Source organism: Aphis gossypii, chromosome 2 (assembly GCF_020184175.1).
Source record: "Aphis gossypii isolate Hap1 chromosome 2, ASM2018417v2, whole genome shotgun sequence".
In the NCBI taxonomy this organism is placed as follows: Eukaryota; Metazoa; Arthropoda; class Insecta; order Hemiptera; family Aphididae; genus Aphis; species Aphis gossypii.
This window is the reverse complement of record NC_065531.1, coordinates 25,054,224-25,077,537: the sequence shown is the minus strand read 5'-3', so window position 1 is coordinate 25,077,537 and position 23,314 is coordinate 25,054,224. Positions and strand designations below refer to the sequence as shown.

The 23,314-nt window shown below is 29.0% G+C and overlaps 2 long non-coding RNA genes across 2 annotated transcripts; both read left to right on the top strand.

Annotated features, from left to right (window-relative positions):
* The first annotated feature begins 5,305 nt into the window (after positions 1-5,305).
* Positions 5,306-7,456, top strand: LOC126550128 (uncharacterized). Its single transcript, XR_007604175.1, has 3 exons — positions 5,306-6,079; positions 6,208-6,901; positions 6,967-7,456. It is a non-coding gene; the product is annotated as an uncharacterized LOC126550128 (long non-coding RNA).
* A 518-nt stretch (positions 7,457-7,974) lies between these two features.
* On the top strand, positions 7,975-14,216 carry LOC126550178 (uncharacterized). Its single transcript, XR_007604218.1, has 3 exons — positions 7,975-8,140; positions 13,480-13,989; positions 14,059-14,216. It is a non-coding gene; the product is annotated as an uncharacterized LOC126550178 (long non-coding RNA).
* The last annotated feature ends 9,098 nt before the right edge of the window (positions 14,217-23,314 follow it).

Here is a 23,314-nt window from a genome sequence, read left to right as displayed (position 1 = left end):
ACAAATGATGAATTATTTTCCGTTAATAAAAACGGCAGATAGATAACTTTGTAGTATCTACGTAAAGTGCATGTAGAGATGTATGAGATGTATCTAGGTAATATTATAATGTTTAACATTGCAGAGTATTTGCGTTGATATCCGTCGAGGTTGCTAAAACGGAGGTAGGACTTTCGACGAGCTGCTATCGCACATAATATTACTGACATTTACTGTGGTGAGATGGCGGCTGTGTAGTGTAAAGAAAAAAAAAGGTAGGCAAGTGAGTATCGCTGTGCTATACATTAGATATTGAGTGGGTCACTAAAATGGGTGTGTTAAATTTGAACTCAATGATATAGCATTGCAAACGAAAAACGATTCTGAACGGAGATGGTTTGTCAGCGCATATCACTAAAAGTATAATATTTCAAAATATTATGTTTTTGGATATACATTTTAGTCGTTTAAATTAATTTTAGTATTACGGTATGTTAATATAGTTTTTCCAGATTATCAGATTATTTTTAAGTAGATTGATTTTTTTAGATATTCATTTTGTTTAAAATATTTCGTTTTATAAAAGTACTGAGAATGTTTTTGCTTACGACTTTCCTAAGTACCAACTAGATCAAATTTTCTACCAGAAATCATCCCAATTATTGAAAATCAAAGAATTTTTATTGCCCCAAAAAGTGATGACAGACAGAAAAAAACAAATCATTGTCAAATTCTGCATGATATTGTATTTTTTTTTTACTATATTTCTCGTAATACACCCTTATTACGATTCTCAGTTCAACACCACTGCCAAGTAGCCGTTTTACTTGTAAAACGAAAACGAGCACAGCAGAAAAAATATAGACAATTTCTAAAACAACCTTTCGCTGTCATGCACCACCGTTTATCTTGCTATTGTTTTTGGGGCTATATGTCATAAAATTGATCTAATTTTCGAAATCGGTATTTGGAACTAAAAATGATTATTTGAAACTCGAGTAAATGATTATATTTATTATTATTTTGGCCCTCTTTAGTGACTTAATTTAATGGGTCTGGTAGATTTGTCAAATTTATATTGATAAAAATGACTTCCTTGAACGAATCTTAGACTTGTTGAATGTCGATTACTGTTATTTTCTCTAAAAGAACTTTTTATAGTCCAATTTGAATTTTTGAGTTTTTATTTTATTTAAAATAATTTTCTGCAAATCTATAAAAGTTCAGAATTTTATTTTTTCAAAGATATTTTATTATTAAATGTTGAAAAATGGAGTTCAACGCGGATTGTAGAATATTTCCTTCAAAAAAAAAAAAAAAACAATCAAATTTACTTGGGTAAAAATTATACAGTCCGGGGCCCATTATTCTTGTAGAGTGCAATTTTAATAACAAAATTACTCTAGTATCGGGCGTACCTTCATGTGATACGCACGCACTACACTGTATAGGTATCGCATAAACTCAATGCACATCTAAATATGTAAATACATTGCATATACATTACGCGATTTGTGTGTGCGTGTGACGAGACTTAAATCGTGGCCAAAGCATATTTACTGTATACACACACACACATATATTATATATGTGTATATATTACATCACTGAGTTTTCATACACTATACGTGCTTCAACACCCACGTTTCGGGGCGACAAACATAATATTATAATAGTATAACTCTGGCATAGCGTGCGCCGTGCGGAATATACGTGACAGCGAATCGCGACGACGCGGATGATGGAAGCGTATCGGTGGCGGCGGTGGGTTTAGAGCTTGTACCTGGTACGTCACCTAACATAGGTATAACCTAACATATACAACTGCAGCTAACACTACATACACGTGCTCGCGCGTACTTATATATTGTTATATATAGACTGGTAAATCATATACATATATATGTATAATACACGAGCGCGTTTAGAGGGTGTAACGACGACGCGATATTAAATAGTTTTTTTCTCTTTTTTATAAAGGTACCTATATAGTTTATAATATATTTATTTTTCTCTGCCGATGCACACGACCAATGTACATATATATATACAATACGACACAACAAGCTCGGTCGATCCTTTCTCCTGTCCGGTGTCCGCCGTTATAGTGAGCGCAGCGCGTGTTTTTTAAATTTAATTCCTTTGTCGTCGTACATACTCACACACATGAATATTATAGTGGGCACGTTATATACGTATGCCTATACGAACACGGTTCACGAGCGCTCGGTGCGTGTATGCATATATATATATATTATTATTTTATACGTATACCTACTGCACTATATATTATTATATGTGTAAAATATGTGGTGCGCGTTGTCTTGTCGTCGTCGTCGTCGTCGTCGTCGCGGTCGTCGTCTCTTGGCAGCCTCTCTCGACGAACGCGAACGGTCTCGACCAAATATATTATATATTATAATAATAACATATATACGTGTATACACGCGCACGCGTGTATATATCAGTCTATATATAAATACTTTATTGTGTTTCGATATTCACCTTGACAAGGGCGTCTGCTGCTAGTGCTGCTGCTGAGCGCGCCTATAGAGAGAGAGTGCGCGAACAAACGCCCACGGGGTGTACACTGTACAACTTAGACCGTCATCGACGCACGTAATAATAATATAATATATCGCGACGAGCCGTCGATTTTTGTCCCGTTTTCATATCCGTGCGCCGCACCGTTCCGATACGATGTGTTCAAAAGCCGTCGGTATGCGCTTTATAATAATAATAACAATAATAATAATAATAATAATAATAACAACATTATTATTGTTGTTTTGGTCTTTATCGTCCTCGCAGCTACATGACGGTTTCGTAACGCGTGCAAGGCGTATCGTATTTATATTATGTGTTAATTAATCGCGACGGGGAAAGGAAATATTTGTCATACGCGCGAAAGTATAATATTATAAACAACGATATTATATTACAGCTTCGAATTTTACGGTACGCGTGTGGACTACCTATATCGGAATCGCGTTTCACTATATTATTATTCCGTCATAATATGCCGAATCGTGAATAGTTAAGCGTTTAAAAGCGTTTGAAATAAAACGACTAATAATTTACAATATACATTTTTGAATTAACAAGCTTTTATTTCGGTCGTCACTTTAGATTAGTAAAGGTACCTATATTATATAAAATATTATAACAATATTGTTGGCACAATATCACCGGTTAAGGCTTTAGTCAAAATATAACTAGGACCGTTTTTCTGTGTATTATGCGTTTTGATAATCGCTCTTAAAACGGAATATTTTCAATATTGTTACATAATTTCTCATTTATTAATACCGGATAGGCATATTATACTATCACATAACCCACGCGTTATGTATTAATTTTGTATCGTTATCGATAAGTGTGAGTCAATAATTTTCGTTGTGCGACGAATTGTGATTTTAACCGCACGTGTCAGACAAGATTATGCATATTATACATTATATTATACTATATTTATCATTAATTATTGTTCACATAGTATACATGTATAGTAGTGTATTATGTATATGTCATAAAAGCGCGTAAGAACCACACGTGCCAATAAACAAGCCGGATAACTATATGGACGACATATACGTCGTCATAATATAAACAATAAACGAGTGTTTAACACCCACCTATATTATAATTAGAGATGGATGTGCACAATTTTCACACCTATAGCCATTTTTTCCACCCCTAGTCAGATCTCTATGACTTACTTTTTTTTACACCTGTCACCTAATCAGCAGAATAGGTACTTAAGTACCTACCTAAGTGCTTATTTAATTTGATAAACGGTAAAAATCATTTTATTTCGCATTTAGATTTTGCATGGATTGATATTAATTCGACTGGTTCCAGAATAAAAATAAACAAATTATTAATTAAGATGAAAAACAAAAATTGGGAAATTTTGTCTTCAGATAAACTTTGCCAAATTTAAAATGAAATTAAGTGTGCAAATAATCTGTGTAAAATAAAGTTTCTCGACCATTAACGTATATTATTATATTGTTGACATATTATAATCTAGCTATTGATTTGTGTATATATATATTACTATTACGTACAGCAGAACAATGATATCCGTATGCAATTATCGCTATAACCACCGACTTCACTTGACCTAATAAAAGTCAGCCCTAGGCTTCTGTCTATTTCGTACAAATTCACCACTGACTGTATAATTATTACTAAGTATAGAATACGCAGTTTTTATAATTTTGTTTTACACGTTACCAATTCTTATTGTTGAAAATAAAATATGATTTGTTGTATGTAACTATCAGTTTAGTGTTATAACAATGCCAAGTATAATATTTTATTTTTGGTGCAATAATATTAATTTTAACTTGTTTTTGATTAAAAACAGGTATATATTTCATCAACGATTGAAAATACAACGTGGTTAGTAAATTAAAAATCATAATCAACATTTTATTTTTGTATAGCTTTTAAGTTTTAGTACAACATCCTGATCCTTATTCATAATGTAATATTTTTTCATTATATACTCGAATACCAGACACCTATATAACCTATATTATATTATATTTTTTTTAAACAATACCAATGCGTGTACCCATGTCCTATACTCCTATATAATATATTATATAGAAATATAAAATTACGTATAATTATTCGAAGATTCGCGCATTGTTGTCAGCGGTGCGATGATTAGCTTTTTAATTTCCATACGCGGCGTGACGCCCACGTGCGGTTGCGGCTCCAGCGTCCCGCGGGTCACATTATAAGCGCACTCCTCCATCGCGTCGTCCGTCCACGCGTGTGTTGTACAGTGCCGCACAATACGCCCCAGCGCCGACACAAAAGAATAATCAAATCGGAAAATCGGTTTTTGTTTCTCATTCTTTTCTTTTTTGTCCATTCGTCGTTCGAATTAATTAAAAAAAAAAAAAAAAACGATGTCAAACCTCTACCGCCGCCTTCGAACAATGCGAACGGTATAATATGTGCCACCTTACCCGCCGCCGCTGCCAATAATCTACGCGCATTTACGATGTCTAGAATAATAATATTATTATAATGTAGCGTGTATTATTTTTATTGTTATTGTACGGGTCCGATTAATATGACGTTTTCGTTTTTTAAATTTATCGTAATTACTTATCAACATCGAATGATCATTTAATAATATATATCAATAAATAATATATACCTAATATATTTATAATAGGTTCTTGCCATTAGATAATATTCATATATTATATAAATATATACGTGTATAATTTTACATAATTCACCAATCATCTACGCATATTTTATACAAATAATATTATTATGTATGAAGTGGTTTTCTAACTCTAAACACGTGCTCACAGAATTGTTTCCAACAATTTGTCTGGTAAAAATTTAATGAAAAATGCACTTTTTATTTTTTTTATGAAAATCAAAAAAAAAAACAATAGAATAGAACGAAGAATGACTATGCCGTACGTCAAAAAAGTTCACCTTGCATGTATCGCAGCTTGTTACCAAATACACATACGTATACATCACGTTTAAATGGTTCAAACGGTGCATTTTGGCTTGTTGTTTTTGTTGTTATTATTGTTGTTTTTAAATCGCTCACTCATCTACTGACCTTGCGAAATGATATAAAAATGTATAATCAATCACCGGGTTAAGAACAGTATAATATACATATACGTATGTTCGCACGTGTCAGGTATTGCTGTTGCAATTACACTACAATCGTTACTATACATATTTTTGTATTCCGTGATATATATCATACACTTATTATTAAATGCATTGTGTGTTCGCATAGGTACTATTATTATACCCGAGGCTATTCACATTCGTATATCCCAAGTCTATTACCGTTTAATTCTTTACGTTATTTTTCTATGCGTACAATAGATTTTTTAAGTCAACACCGCGCTAAAACTGCATTATTATACATTTATACCTAACTTATATTACAATTGTTTGTTCTTATTGTCAACGTAGCGTTTCCCGCAATTATTATAGCGTTGGACGTTTAAAAATGTGCCATTTGCATTTACGGTAACGGCAACAAACCCTCGAGAATTGTTAAGTCGTCATCATAGCGAAAAAAATTAGTTTTCTTGACCAGGTATTTTTTTTAAGAAAAATGATCGGTTGGATTTCAACACTTGGTTCCCATCACGCTACTAACTAATATTCAATATTTATAGTTGTTACATAATATACAACATGTATGCAATTAACGAGATTTGTTAGCTGTTATAGATATTCGTTGTGTTGTGTTGTATTGTGTCGGGGCTTCAGCTAACACGATTACAAGATTTTATAGGCCATTCATCATCATAATATATAAATGGTATTTATTATCACGAAATAATGGTACAACGGACTTAATGTAAGTACCATTATCATTCAGGGGCGTATTTAAGGGGAACAAGGAGCTCATACTCCTAATATGCCTAATATGTCCGTAATGGGTCATATTGAATATTGTATTACGTACCTATCTATCTAGTATCTACTTATCATAATAATCTATGATGGCCTGAAATTTTCTTGTGGGATAAAATCTAATACCTAACTGTTGTTGTTGATACCAAATTTATTATCGAAGAATATTTTAACCAACTATGTAATTTATATTGTTTTAGGCTGTACGTTAAAGATTACTCGTAATGTAGTCATCGCTGTATCTGGTACTATACAGTACTATTTGGGAAGTAAATGAAGTTGGCATTACATGGTAATAGTGTAATCTCATAGAAAACTATCCAACAATGTGCATATTGAATTGCCTATTGAAGTATTAGACACATAGAATAATTAGAACAACTTTAGAACGAAATTATTATTTATTATATATATTTAATTTTGAATGCCAAGTTCACCGCTAACATTAGAACTATGTTGACCTTTGGAACCATTAAAAAATTATTCATCTATCTAGTCTGTAATGTGCACGCATTTTTGGATGATAAATGAGTTCTGTTGACAATTTTTATTTTATTTAAACAGGTACCTATTATCGCTTAAACGTCTGCAAGCCGATGGAAGAAGGGTTGTCATAATTATTATTAAACACCGACATGTTAATTAAAAAAAAAGAATCCAACCGAACGAACCGTGTAGGCGAAATAAACCGATACCATACAATCGCATTGACATATCGATATTATATTAATGTATATTAAATTATGCGAGTTTTAGAAGTCGCGTGGGCTGTATGAAAACGAGTAATAAATGTATAAAAATTAAGCGGTTCACGAGTTAGGTTGTTATACATATATAAGTGTACCTTCGTATATACACTATAATGTGCTGTAAATGTCACATTGAACTGTTTACTCAATCCTATTTGTAAATATATTGTAATAATACTATCACATGATGTGCCTTGTCCAAAGGTCGCATTATTCTTAAACATAAGAATTGATTAATTCTTTTTTTTTTTGACTCTTAATGTAGGTAAAGATTACATACAGTATAAACTATAAACCTATAGTTTTCATAATTTGTGCATAATATATTGAACAAAGATTAAAATATAATAAGTACGACCCACCAATAATTTCTAAAAATAACGGTGAAAACTATAAATCTAAATGTTAAATGTCGATAAACAACGGTCACACAAATAATAGGTTTGTATCTCTATCTAGAACGCGTGGAATACGATATAAAAAATTAATGGATAACGAAGTTTTGTTATAAATTATTAGATTGAGCTAAACCTCATACACTATAAAAAATTATGAAAATAATATCCGAAGGCGTCTCGTAGCAGTCGTAGCTTTTTTCTCACAAAATATGTGTATATAAATGTATTAAAGTAGGTAAAAAAAGTTATTCTTGCCACCAAAGTTAATAAACATATATTTCTAAACAAAACCATAACTTATACTTAACGATTATAACATTTAATTTGATAAAATTGTACTTGCTATTAAATGTTGAAGGATTTTTTTTTATATAATATTTTTTGCAGTTGTGACGTGTTAAATTAAAGTACAATTAGATTAATACTACATACAACTTATGTTTTCTAGATAATCAATCAAAAATAGAGAGATTCTTCACCATTTTCAAAGCTTAAAAAGTTACATTACATCACGTCATCATAATTGTTATCCGTTAAAACATGTTGGTCAATAATCTTTGAAGGAATGTATTAGGGGATGTAGAAAATTCCGTAAGTCAATTTACTTAACATTATTAAATATTAATTCTATAAATAACATGATAATGTCTGTATTTATAAAATTAACATGTATTATCCATGATGTAGGAGTTGTCATATTAGACTAATACCATGAGTTATTATTATTTATTATGATATACTTAATACTTATTATATACACGCGTGACGATGGCGAAAAAAACATATTAATCTACCTCGAAATATTATGATTATCGTAGTAGATTATACAAATCAGATATGCCTTCAATATCGATCGACAACTTTAATATTTACGTATCGCGTTATTTGGGTGGTCTAGTGTAATATGTTTTAAATTCTATTGCCAGAAGCTATATAGTATATACCTATTGCTCATTTTCGACATTTCTCATCCGTAGTTGGCCATCGTCGCTGCGCACAGCAGTCTGGTCGGTCTCTGATCTCGATTTTTTATTACCATCACTGATTTCGGTTCCTACGTCGTATGCTATAGTATCTAAGCTATAACATGTGAACCGATTGTGTATCAGATATAATATGTTAAATATTTATTATACAGAGCTGACAATATTAGTTTAAGCATTATTCCGGTAGGCGTCATTCTTGTTCTATGGAAACTAGGTCTTGTCTAATGTTTGCGAATGAATCGATTTTAAATAAAAATTAAGCTTCCATGCATTATGTTTTTAAAATATTTTTTTACATTTAAAAAAAATGCACTAATAATGTATAATGTACTGTAGCTATTACTCAATAAAGATTTAAAAAGTTTCTTTGTGTATATGTACAAGTATAACACAATAGTATTTTTGTGTATTACAGATTACAGTAACGCGTAAATTAATCATATACATTTTACAAACGTTGACGACTTAATTGAAAATAAAAACAAATTAAGATTTCACTAATTTTGTGCGATAATATACAGCCAAATCGACTGAATAAACTGTTGTGAAATAATGATATAGATTATAGAAACGCAGTCATGCATTAATTTATTATTTAATTAACAATGTATATGCGTCTCAAAACGACATGAAGATAAATCCGACATAAAACACCTAAATAATAAATTATTCGACGTATTTATTTTTGTATATTACACCGAATTCGTTCGAAATAACGAGAGTTTTACATGCGTTTGGGACGGTTCCAATTTTCGATTTATCGAATTTAAAAAAAAAAATCTTTCTAGTAATAGTCATAGGGCAATGATGACATCATCCAGTTAATTGCGTGTAGACCACGTCTTTGTTACGTATTAATACAAGTATATATATTATATACATTATACACTCACCATATATATATTATATACACCGTGAGCGACTTCACATTTTTTGGACACAATTTTATAATCGTTGATGACTGCACAAAGTGCGCAATAATAATTATTGCCGACTTTCTGCAAGTAAAATATTCGCGTGTTTTGTTAAACCTAGTAATAGACTATAGAGTAATGATAATTCAAGGATGGTGTCTTGATCTGCTCAAACACTAACTAATTAAAATATATTATTATTATATAATTGCTGACTAAACCAACTAGTTAATATTTCTAATTTATTAACCTTACTTAATTAATTATCCGCTCTAATAACTTAGATTTTCTCAATACGAAGAATCTTGTATTCAATTTTCAAACATAGATATAGAAAGAAAAGTTTCCATGTATTATATCTAACAACAAAGTAGTTTGAAATGCGTTTTTAATGAATTTCGTTAAAATTTTATGTTAATGTTAAAATATAATAAATGATGTTATTTATTGAGTTCACGTGATAATGATGAACCCTGAGTTTCTTTATTATATTATATAGACGAAAAAGATTTTCTATTATGTATAATCTATATAATATATTATATTATTCTATATCATATGGTATATCAAAAGTTAATAAGAAAAAAAATATTGAGCTATTTAAGTTATTGTTATTAGAATATTAAATTTATGATAGAAAAATATAATATATCCTAGAAAAATTAAAAAATAACTAAAGAAAACTATATCTGGGTATAAATTCTCAAAGAAAAAATTTAGAGAGCATATTTAGTTTTTATCTAAATATTTTATAAATGTTATAGATAATAACAAAAGCTAATTAGGCAAATGCACTATATTATATAATTATTAAATTATAGCTAATTATACTGTATTAATCATATTAATTTTAACTAATGAATAAATAAAATAATATGGGGGGATAAATTAATTAAAATTAATAATTATAAAAAAATATTTAGCTTTATAACTTTATATTTTTAACTAAAGGCTTAGAAAATCTTGTAGATTCAATTTTTATTACTGCACTAAATGAGCAAAAATCATATTTTAATCTTAATTACATATTATTTACATCTTATTGTTTTTCTTTTTTATAGCTGCTTTACTCGAACTTAGTTAGTTTTGATCTAATTTTAAGTAGTCGGCAACTATATAAATAATATAATATATGATATCTGATTTTACTAATTAGTTTTTAATTTACGCATTTTACAGAGTGATTATTTATTTTAAAGTTAAAATATTTTTAATTTTTAATTGTATGCACATTGTCTTCAATATTTCATTTTTAAGTCTTTTTAAAAAAAAAAACATTCCTTTTATTTTCTACCAATACCACCTGCATTGTATCGTTTAGATAATTTATAATATACACGCAAAAAAGCGATTGATAAATTTTTACGTTGATCTTCTTTTAAAATTGTTATTATCGAATACCATCTTCATACTATAATAATATATCTACACAGTAAATGCATATTATAATAATAATTTGGATAGTTGTATCATCGAGGCGTGCATCCACTCTGTCAGCCGATAAACTAACCACAGAACTAATCGTCATAATATTGAAATATAATATGAATTGACTATGTTGCCTTTACCTATTTCTTATAATATTTATAACAGACGCGGAAATGTAGATATTATGCTGTACTATCGCTGAAATTGTTTTATGGGTGATTAAATCGCGACATCGCGTTTAATCGTTTAAAATATATAAGAGTTCATATTATTATTACAAGCTTATTATAATATATTCACACGCATAAAATAAACGCGAGTTCGACAGTGGCTATGGGTTTTGTACAACGTTTGAGATTAATAGATTATTGGGTTGTAAAAAAATCGAACCGTGTCTACCCGTGTTGAGCAAAACAACAATAATATGTAAGGTAACGTAATGATATTATTTATTGCAGCGGTCAGTACGATGTCCTCGGTTCAAATCTTTTGTAGTACGCATAACATTATTATTATAAGTACACAGCCGGATGAGCTGTTTGTTAACGGTGTAGTGAGATTTTTCCTACACAGGTATTATAATTTGTAATATAAATAATATACGTATAGCTATGGCAGACAAAAAAAAAAAAAATTACAAACTTTAATACAATATTAATAAAAATAAAAATATAATCAACTTAACGGTCGAATTAAGCCTGGGTTGCTGCGACAGTTAGTGACCATGCGATCGTGTGCACATCGTTTCCACACGACAATGATTATCTCCCACGACTGCTATAGGTTTATATTATATGAATAGGTATATTATACAATGCTGACTGCCGAGATCTTGCTAAAAACTTATTATCTATCGTGCGATGTCCCTTGTAATCCCCCCACACACAAGGTATTTAAATTATTATTCACTCGTTCACCTATATTATTAGTATGCATACGAACATATTCTGAAGTACTTATTCGGGTTGTTGCAAATAATTAATAGATACCTGTTAAAAGAAGTACGATTTATCTATATTAATAATAAAATTATGATTAGAATTCCTGGATTTATAATTTAAATCATCTAAAAATCAACATTATTTATAAAAAAAGGTCTTCAACATTTCATAAAAAAATCAAAACCAGCACTTAAAATATTTAAAAATTAGAAAAAGAAATCAATTTCATAAATATAGATCCCATTATCAAAGTATAAAAAATTTAAAAATAAAACCTTTCCATGCTTTTCTTTTATATAATATAATTAATATATTATAAAATACAAGTAGGTACCCGTGTTGAGTACCTATACTTTTCTAAGGCTGCAAAAACCAATTAGTATTCATCGATTTCTTACGTTATTATGTTTTAAAACCGAGTGTTGTTTTTTCCGAACCGTTCCGCCATCTACCGCCAAATAGTAGCATCAGTGACGCGACAATGGAACGCTATCTGTGGCCCAACTCTAACGGGCATGAGTTCGTCGCTAGACTTCGCTAACACATTGATTTCTGCCCCCTCGTAAACGACGAGTCGTATAATATTAATAGACATATTATCATAATTCATAATAATACAAACCGCCAACCAGTGACGAAAAAAGTTACGGCTGTAAGGCAAACAATAAAGGCGAATATCGGATCGGCTCAATAATATTCATCAAGCGTTGTCGTCGTCGTTTCAAGTGTAATATTATCATTATTGTAGCATCATGTAGAAACAATTTAGCACTTGACAAGGCCGGTCTCTGGCGCTTTTGACAGCCGTCCGATTTTTGGTGTGATTTTTAGCCGAAAACGACTTGTTCCGGTTGTCGGCGGGCGTAATGTCCGAGACTAATCCGTCGTCTTTGCCGCCGCTCGCTTTCGAGAAATTTGAATATTCGGCGGGCGCCGAAAACGCCGTACTAATGACCGTCTTTTAACAGAATATAGACGATGTGTGTCGCGCGTATAATACACTTCATCCATATACGACACTTATAAATATTTATGATAATAATATTATTACATATTATAATATTATGCCGCCCTGGCCGACTCGTTTTTGACACGCGCTCGAAACGATGTCAGTGTCGTGTCCGTTAATTAACACCGAAGTGACCTGACCGCGACGATGACACGAATTCTGATTTTCATCGTAAAAATTCTATTTTAAATTTTTGTAAAAAAACTTTTTGAAAAATATGAGAGATGGTGATAGATAATGATCAGGTATAGACAAAAAAATCGAAATCGTATTACGGACGACGCGTTTAACTAATTATACGATACAATAATAATATATGTCTGTGGACTATTATTTTAGGCGTATAGACAGTGGTGATAAATTAATGAGTTTGCTTAAATCTTTTGCTTTGCAGTTGATTATAAAATATGAAAAAAAATTCTATTAAAAAATATTAATTCATTAAACAAACGAATTATAGATAAAATAATAATACATTTTGAATAAAATATTACATCAAAAATCTTGTCACTTATAATTTATTTGTTTTATTAAAAAAAAAGAATGTATATTTTATAATAGATATTATGCAATAATGAAACGACTTGTGCAAAGGAGGTGTCCATATTGATATTTGTTAGTTATTAAAATGTTTCATATATTTATTTTCCAGTTCTTAATTCATAAATTGTTTGGGAGGATGTGCTTGACCAAGTTCAGAGTTAATCGCGTATACAACGATCCAGCACGTAGTTTACAGTTTTCGAATAAACAGACTAGGTCATCGTTTTACACTTGTCTTATCGACGTTCCCGCGTGTGGTGATCAATGGAACGTGTAACAATTAATTGGTAAATCATTACAACAATAATTATTTTGACGATCCGTTCTTCAATTTCTATATTATAATATCATCTATCTACCTACGTTATACATCGTCATGTGGAGGTCATGTAAGGTTCAAGGTTGGAGGTACCTATATACACTAATAATTTTAACACGTATTGTCATTAATTGTTATTGTACACGCGAGTGTGCAGAGCGTGTTCGATCGTAGTTTTCTCTTGGAATTCGATGTCGTATATTATTATGAGCTTGAGTAAGAAGACCGTTGCTGTTGTCTATTATAAGAAAACCGCAGAGGATCTCGAGTGATTTGATTTATGATGAATCATTTACGTAGGTAATACCCATGCGTATATTTTTTTTTTAAAAACATAATATAAAAATTAACGAATTGTAAAATTTAAAGCTCCACAGATAAATGATGAATCCTGGATCATGAACTATAAAGACTGAAATCGATCCGTAAATGATCAAGATACTCTTGGATCTGTGTCGATTTGAGCAGGATTACAGAAATATTTGAAAAAATACACAGAACAAAATCGATATTTTTAATTAATATCTTATAAATATATTTGTACATTTTTAATTAGGTAATTTTTTAATTATGAATAATTAATGTTACATTGAAATGTCCATTTATACGATTTCAATATAAATAATTATTTAAGTGTGTTATTTATTTTTTTTTTAAATCCAAAAAAAAGTCAAAATAATTATCGGTTATGATTGCAAGGTATACGATTACACAATAATTAAAAAAAAATTAATTCACAATTTCTATTTTCGATCATTTGTGTTTAGAAAAACATTGAAAATAATGAAATATCATTGAACATAATTATTGGCATTGAATCAAGTTTTTGTTGTAAAAAGTAATAAAAGCTTTTTATGTTTATACACTATTATGTCTTATATACTTATTTAAGTAATATTTTTAATATCTATTTGCTGCAATTGTCTACACTATTAAGTTATGTTATTATTTAATAGATAATAATAATACCAAGTATAAAAACAGTTTTATAGACACAAAAAAATTAAAACAATAACATGCTAAGTAATCATTTTTAAATTAATTAATCATAAAAACCACATTTTGAAGAAAACTTGTGAATTTATTTTTTTTTCGATTGGCGATGTTTTTCAATAAAATGTGTAAATTTTCGCAATTGCCAAATATTATCTAATACTAAAACTCTGAATATGATACTTCGGGGATGATGTTCACTAAGCGTATTTGTTCTATATGTATATAGGTACCTACCGAAATATAATATTATAATAGAATATATTATGCGATCCGTGCGGCGATAGAGTTACCACCATAAAGTTTTAAACCGTAGTTTATTCTGCACGCCACGGTGTATTCTCGTTATAAGTACGGTTGATGTTGGGATGTAAATCGGAGGAAAAAAGTTTTGGAAATTAAGTAGTTTTCTAATTTACGCATCAACCCACAACGAACGAGTTGTACATAGGTACTATATTTACAACAGTCGGTGCGTAATACCGTGGTCATTGCAGCGTACCTTTTTGTATAATATAATATGCGTCAGTTCCCAATCGGCGTTAGAGTTTGGGACTAACATTTAGAAGGTAACTGCCTACTATGACTACGGGTGGAAAAAATAAAATATACCGTAAACGCGAATTCAGTGTTAGTATTTATTTTAGAGTTTATTTTAGTTTTATGTTTTCTGTATACATAATTTTTGCTGAAAATGTATGAGCGATTAGGATTTAACAAAAAAAATCGTTATTCGTTTGAATATTAAAAAAATGAATATGTATTAATTTATCTAAATTAATATTTATTATGGGTCTTATTTTTTAACATAAAAATGTTGATGTAGATCCCCATTATAAATTATAAATATAAATAGAATATGTATAGAGAATAGTTTTTTTATTAAATAATAAAAATATATTATAAATATTTGACAATTATATATTTAATTATTGTTATTTTTTTCAACATCATCATTTAATTGAATTTTTTTTTTTGTATATCTGTTGGTGTAAGTATAGCCCTAAATTGTTTTATATATCTGATATTTTGACCTACATTCATACTTTTATTACGGAAAACAATGCATTAGTTATCTGCAAACATTACCGTTTACAATAATAAACATTTTTATCGTGGTCTTTAAAATAGTGTTTGCTATGTTATCAGTTATCACTCTATGGTTATTATAAGATACATATTTGCAATATTTTTTTTTCTTTTGAAAAAATTGCGCTTGTTAAAAAGTAATTATAATTTTGTATTAATAAATGATATTAAATAACATATTTGCAAGTATAAGCTGGCAAAATGAAAAAGCTTCTTACTTTAAGTGGCTGCTTGTTTTTGGGTATCACGTCATTTTGAGGATTTTTATTTTCCTTGAGAAGTTATAACTGATATTGACTTTATACACAAGATGTATCACAATTATCTGACATTTTCTAATGTAAAATTGTCATATCTCCACGATATATCATTTATACAGTACAGTGTACATGTTATACTGTTTTTATTAATTGCATTAAAATTAACTCCCGCCTTCAATGTAGTAGGGTCAAAATTGCATGAGTCTTAATGTTGCATGTGCCCAATAAATTGTCGTTCATCCAAATGACCGCATTCATTTGACGCGCGTCAAAATGACGTATATATTTTCTTGTTAATAGTATTTTGTATAATATCTGTAATTACCTTGCTCTTATTTTATGGATGATTCTAGTATTAATGATTGTTGTATAAGTGTTTCTGTTTGAAGTCGATTATCCGTCGTGTCCATATAATGTGTGGTGATAAGCAGGGTACAATATTAATATACTTATTAATATATATATATATACATTTTTTTAAATAGTTATGCATATTATATTTTTTTGTAGAGATAATAATAATATGATATAATTGTTGTGAGATATTATCTGTACGATAGTAATATGATTATTGATTATTCCTGATTCTGTAACTTGGATTCACTTACATAAAAAAATTTATGGAAAAAAAATCGAAATACTATTGTACAGTTGGCTATAATAATTCTTTATTATTAATATAAATATATATATAAAAGATGACACCATTTCCTTTATGGTATACCCTATGCCAAATGTCATCACTTATAAATATCTGATATTATATGGCTTCTATTTATTGTTTTCATAATTGTTTCCATAAGTAGTTGATCAATCTACAACCGACGCATAAGATACTAAAAACTTTTTAAAACGTATTGTAATATTATATTTGATTTTATTTTTTCATCTCGTCGATATTGTCCATGTAGTGAAACCATTACAAAATTGTTCATTGCTGCAGCGTTATAATATTAATATATATAGTATATTATAATATAATATGACGTAGTCGTCGTCATTATATTATTGTCCATGTAGAAATAACTGCGATGCGAAACGATTTTTGTTTTCAATTTAATATTTCGTGTTGAATTTTCTTCGACAATGGTTACGAAGAATAATACATAAATATATGTGTACGATATCCGTTACGTTCTAAAGTTTCCGTGTTTCTATATATATTGTCTTGCTGCAGTCCGTACAACGGAATCGATATTATTAGTTTCGAAAAATTTGCAGACAGTACCCATACTTACGTATCGTTTATACTATATATACGTCCACCTGTGTATATAATAATATACCCTGTGTAGTGTGTACGCCCGCGGTGTACTTCTCCATGTACGCCCGCATTCAGCTATATATTCTTCGGTTTAAAACTTAGCGTCGATAAAAATCTAAAAAAGTTCTGAAAAGGTTTGAGTATATATATATATATATATATGTATATCGTCACTTAAAAAAATTAAATTATTGAACAGAGGGTGTTTATACCCAATTGCACTCAATATAAGTGTATAACCTTATTCCGTATACACCAATTGCGCTACTGACATTAAAGGGACACTGCAGTACGGGTACATATTACACACACGTTATCTCTCTCTCTATATATATATACATTATATTGTCATTGTAGATGGAGGGTCGATGGACCAATTACGACTGTGTCCATTCCAAAATGTACCAATTACACTATATAAACGACGAAAAAATAAAACCGTATTAAAATAACAGTCAATTTAAACTGTATAACTATTCCGACCATATTATTGTTATTATATATATGTGGCTTCAAGTAGAACCAACGCATAATGTATCATACTTACACACACGATATTATAATGTAGAACGAATACGATGGTTACTGTTGGAATCAATTGTATATTATTAGAACTAAGAATAATAGGCCTGTAACTGCGTTTTAATTTTCCATACTTATACCTCGTGCCGACATAATATATTATACGCATGTACTTACCTAATGTACTAATAGGCACTACATCAAATGTCAATTAACTTGACCAAAACGACGGGTAACAATTTACTTATAATACATTTATAAAGGTATATTATAATATACGAGCGTGTCCTATAAGATACTGGTGCTCATTAGGTAATACGTTCATGATATTAATTTACTATTGCGTTATGTAATAATTAAAAAATCTCAATGGCTTGAATAAATAATGGTTCTACAAAATGATAAATGTGTATTTATATTGTTAATAAAATTAGTGTACTTGTAATGTATTATAATATTATGATCATACTCATTTACCTACTCCACTGTCTATAAGCCCGAGTTAAAAAAACAAGATTTCCACGATAAGTATCAATTTAAAAAATATGTAGTCTAATAGATCTAATAATAGTTTAGTGTTCCAGGAAGTAAAAAGTTGTCATCAATAGCTTAAAATTCAAGATTTACATTGACATTATATCTAAATATTAGGTATGTTTTGATTTTCGATCACTTATTTAAAAATAAATTATTTTTGCATTAAAATAATGGTTATCTTTTTTTTCTTTTAACTACCTAAATTAAATATTTACTTCCATTAAATCCACCCAGAGTTGTTAATGCTTTCGTGGTAAATATACGATAAGATTATAATAATTTGTTATATTTTCGATTTTGAAAATTGTATTTTTGTTTAAAATTTTAAGAAGTATTTTATTTATGATCACTTTGATAGCGTGACTTAAAAACATGAACAAAGATAATATACTTAGTATATAAAAATATAATAGTACTAATTTTTATTTACTAAACATTTGCATTAGATTATTATTTGTAATGAAATAATTACTGTGTTTTTTGTTGAATATTATGAACAATATAACCGTATAATATTGTTAAGCTTTTCTTAAAAATCAATTTATTATAAAAAAAAGCTCACTGGACGTGATCTGATTCTCACGTTCCCCTTTATATACTTCCTTGGATATAAATAATGTAAAACAATTTATATTAAACTTTATACAATCGTTATATTTGATCTAATTTTTGAACGGATCAAACATTGAAGTATATCATAATATGATCGTCTTGAATAGAAGGAATGAGATTCTAATTAATATTATTTTTATTATATAATATGGGATTAATTGATAAATTGATAAATATATACCGTTTTCGTATTTACTATACCTGATTAACGACATTTAAATAGCTCACCGAGAAAACTGGTTCTGAGGTGTTCCACAGTGTGTTGGTGACACTGCGGGAATGCGAAAACTTTTTGAAATACGTTGCTGGTCGGAATTCTGCGTAACACATTTTGAGTCGTGTGCCGTCCGCCGCGAGCGAGGGATAATTTAATGCCAATAGTTTTTTTCGTCGCCATCAATATCATGTAAGTGCGTAAAATCTTTATTTCAATTCTCGTTATGGCGCTAGTGTTAATCGCTAATATTGATTTTTGAACCCCCCTCGGGTTAATAATAAAAAAAAAAAAATAGCGATTTGTGCAGTGCGTGCGTATAAGTGTAAGTGTGTCATTAATGGCGGCCATCGTTCAAGAGTTGCGTGGGTGTACGGCAGTGGTATCGAAATCATATCGGCGTATTCGGAGTATTGGTGAGTACCCAGAGACTTATAATATTTATAATTATAACTGATTAAGTCGTAACACAAATAATAATTGTACGACTTTGGTGGATCCAAAAGTGACGATAAAATACTCCCACAACAATATAATAATTAATAATTATATTCTATACATTATACTTAAGTAGGTAATGTGGATGTCCCATTATCCCTCAATTTTTTTCTTGTATCTACGATTATCAATATTTTTTTCTGCGCGTATCTGATTTTGATTTTAGCATGTTATTATACTATATTATGATATTTTATAGGTGCTCGTGCATTAAAGTATTTTGTTTTAATTTTCTATATGGCCGTTGGCTTGAATCTATACGATAGGGTATTTAGGATTATACACGTCAGAAAAATATTTTCTGAGAGGTTTTACTTTGTAGAGACGCCATTTTTGGTGGGTTTTTTCGTCGGAGGTCGTGGTTATATTGGTGTCAGTGATACCAAAGTGACAAATTATTCATATGTGACTTATTGTGACCATTGACTAGGTATCTGGGGGCAGCAAACTGGGCGTCATCAGGTCAGTGGTTTTAGTCTGTATGTTCGATGTCGTCTGAAACTCGGATCTCTAAATGTTACCACTCACCGTTGTTGTTGAGCCGTTTATTGGCATACCACTGCTATTGTAATAGCCAACGAGGGCAGAGGCTGAACATGCGTTTCATTTGCATTTCGAATTATTACCCATAGAAGAATTAAATTAAATATTTTATTTTTATTAGTTATTTGTATTTATATATGAGCCATCTTTAGTGATTTTCGTTTTAATACAAAATATATTGTGTTTTTTTACCTGTATACCAGCATATTTACATAATATGATATATCACATAATCATTAAAATGGTACCATTCCATAAATTATCCTTGTTAAATTAACAATTATTACTCATTCGATTTTATCGATAAGTACAAAAAAATAGTATGTGATATTATTATCATAATTTGTTATTTTAATTACTTACTTTCGGTTTGTATGTACTATTGTACTATGTATATTATATATTATATAATATATATAATATTTATATATATAAAATATAATACATTTCATAATTTAAGTATAGGTAATTATTTAATGTATAATATAGTACGTAGATTGTGATATTTAATATATATATTTATTATTTATACATGATAATAATCATTATGTTAACAAATTTTCGTCAAAATAAAAATATTGAAATTTCGATTTATCAATCAACGATACGTGTATATTATATATTTTGTTATACTAGTTCAATGGTTATATCCCAACCACATAATACAACCAATTTTGTAACAAATATAATTCTTTTCCAGTATACTCAAACACAATAGCATTTCCAACATCCTTGTCTTTATAAACTATGCCGACAACAGGCGGCATAGGCATCGCGCCTTGTATTTGAATGCACAGCCGCTTGTTTTATATGCCCGTCATGACTAGGTTGTATGGTGTACTTTCCGTCGTCTTTGCCCGTTGTATCTTATAGAACAACTGTTTTGCGTGGTTGTAAGGTACATCGGTATTTCGAATTTTCCAACTGAAATTTTCTATAGACTAGTATATAATATTATATTATATGCCTTATAATTTAACCGTTATCAACGGAACTATTATCCAAAACCTTTCTTATTCTATAATATTCTATCTATAACCATTTTTTAACAACAGCTTAAAAACCATATACTATTCTTTGAATTGGTAGTAATGAAAAAAGTACTGCTTGTCTTGTAATTGTCAGTGGTTCATAAAGTTATTACTTCACATAAAGCACAGGTATAAAAGCCACTAAAAATTAAATTATTAATGGTTTCTATACTTTATAATAGTGCTTTAGATTTGTTTTTCTAGGACATAGGTACTATGTCCTTGAGTGTCCACATTAGAAAATTAACTATAAAAACAAAAAGTAAAATGTAGATACCAACAAATTTATATCAACAGTATTAATATAAAATGTATTTCATAACTACCCAACAAAGACGATGGTAAACTTATATTATCTATTGTTGTTTTTAAGGTCATTGTCGACTTTTAATTTACATCAGCTATTACGTTGCATGTTAATTTTTATTCTCCGATGACTATATATAAGAAGTGAATTATATACAGTATTTTAGTATTTACTACTTTACTTGTTATACTGTGATAATTGCATATTATACTTATTTATGTGCTCAACTGCAACTTTACCATTATTTTGTCAAATATCGAGTGGGTATCATTTAGGTTGAATCTATGAAACTGCAATGTAAATAATCTAAATTATTAAATTTGAATCTGCGATGGAATGCAGCCAATTATTGGTCATTTTATAGGTACTATAATTTGTAAATCATTAATAGTAAATTCCTAGTAAGTTGTAAGTATGTTGTTATCTAATTTTCTAAAAAAAATACATATATAACTTTTATCCTCGCTTTTATCTACAAGTCTTAACAAATTTACTGAGAGTATGTAAACTGATTACTATTAATAATGTACTAAAAATATTTTACAATAGAGTAGCTTAAGATAATTAAATGGAAACTTAATGTATGTGGCACTATTTAAGATTATAATATGTTTCTATAGTTTGTATGTAATATGCTTAGAACATGTCTTATAAGTCTTATAAAAGCTCGTCTTGTCGGTTCATAAGATTCGTTCCAATGGTCATTAACACTATTATTAAAATTATATGAATTACTTTGAGAATAACATCGTATTTTTTATTATAAAGATTGAGTTAGATATTGTAGACTTAAAATTGTATAACTACTTATTACCTTTAGTATTTTAGTTTAGATAATTTTACAATCACAAATTTGTACTATCATGTTTCACAATTTAAATACACTGATAATAATAGTAACTACTAACTAGCCTAAATTAAAAAATATATATATATATATCAATAATTACATAATATCTTTGATATTATAATAAAACTTTATTACATTTTAATTGGAGTTTACTTGATAAGTAATATTCGGAATATTTTAATTTTAGGTTCATGATTGTAAATAAATATTTTTCCCTTTGGATTTTATTGATTGGTTTGTTTGTATACAAAAAAGTACAGCAGATTTAGAAGTAAACATTTAAACTATTTAAAATTGTATGAACAGTTCATAATGTATCGCTAGAAATTAACTATTACAAAGTGATTTACCAATTTTAAGTACACACAATCGCAAATATTTTTAGGATTTTGTATTTTTGTCTTATTAATTAAAATACTCTGTTACGTTTAAATCCCTAAAAAATTTGAATAATAATGAATATGCTTAAGAAATTCGAATGCGTGAGAAAATATTTATTAAGTTAAGTTAATAGTAATTATTTGCTATAATTTTAGGTCAAGTAAAATATAGTCTTATTACAGTAATAAATATTATATAATATATTAACATTTTAACGAAAAAAAAACATGTTAGAGATTTAATTAAGATAAAATTGTAAATATTTTTAATTTTTTTAATGTGTAATTGAAACATATAATAGTATTTTACTGTCAAGGTGTCTAAAAATAGTTATAGTTGTTGATATTGAAGATATTTTTTTAATATAATTTTGAAAAGTTTGTCGTAATATAACATAGTTCTTAATAAATTTGAAATTATACTTAGATTCGAATGATTGGCTGCAGAGTGCATACTAACCTCGATACTAACTGAGTCCCAATATAACCTTTTAAAATATTTTATTTTAAAATTTAAAAAATAGA